The sequence below is a fragment of the Anopheles ziemanni genome (genome assembly GCF_943734765.1).
Source record: "Anopheles ziemanni chromosome X unlocalized genomic scaffold, idAnoZiCoDA_A2_x.2 X_unloc_130, whole genome shotgun sequence".
NCBI lineage: Eukaryota > Metazoa > Arthropoda > Insecta > Diptera > Culicidae > Anopheles > Anopheles ziemanni.
The window spans coordinates 6,831-7,500 of NW_026689742.1; positions in this window are offsets into that span (position 1 = coordinate 6,831).

A 670-nucleotide genomic window follows, 5' to 3' on the forward strand; every position below is an offset into this window, starting at 1 on the left:
AGCACTCTAAGTCCTCGCGAACCCAAAGTGTTTGCCCGGTAGGGCCATTAGACCACAACGCTTGCTAACCATGCAAGTGGTCTCGGACAACAGGCGATACCCGAAGTACATCCGAAGAGTGTATATCAAGTGTTTGTTCACCAAGTCCTCAACCAACCCCAAGTACCCGGAGGTACCCAGAGTGTTGGATCCGCAAACCCGTCCCGGCACTCCAAGTCCTTGCGAACCCAAAGTGTTTGCCCGGTAGGGCCATTGTATCACAACGCTTGCTACCATGCAAGTGGCCTCGGACAACAGGTGACACCCGAAGTACATCCGGAGAGTGTACAACAAGTGTTTGTTCACCAAGTCCTCAACCAACCCCAAGTACCCGGAGGTACCCAGAGTGTTGGATCCGCCAACCCGTCCCGGCACTCCAAGTCCTTGCGAACCCAAAGTGTTTGCCCGGTAGGGCCATTGAATCACAACGCTTGCTAACCATGCAAGTGGTCTCGGACAACAGGTGACACCCGAAGTACATCCGGAGAGTGTATATCAAGTGTTTGTTCACCAAGTCCTCAACCAACCCCAAGTACCCGGAGGTACCCAGAGTGTTGGATCCGCCAACCCGTCCCGGCACTCTAAGTCCTTGCGAACCCAAAGTGTTTGCCCGGTTGGGCCATTAGATCAC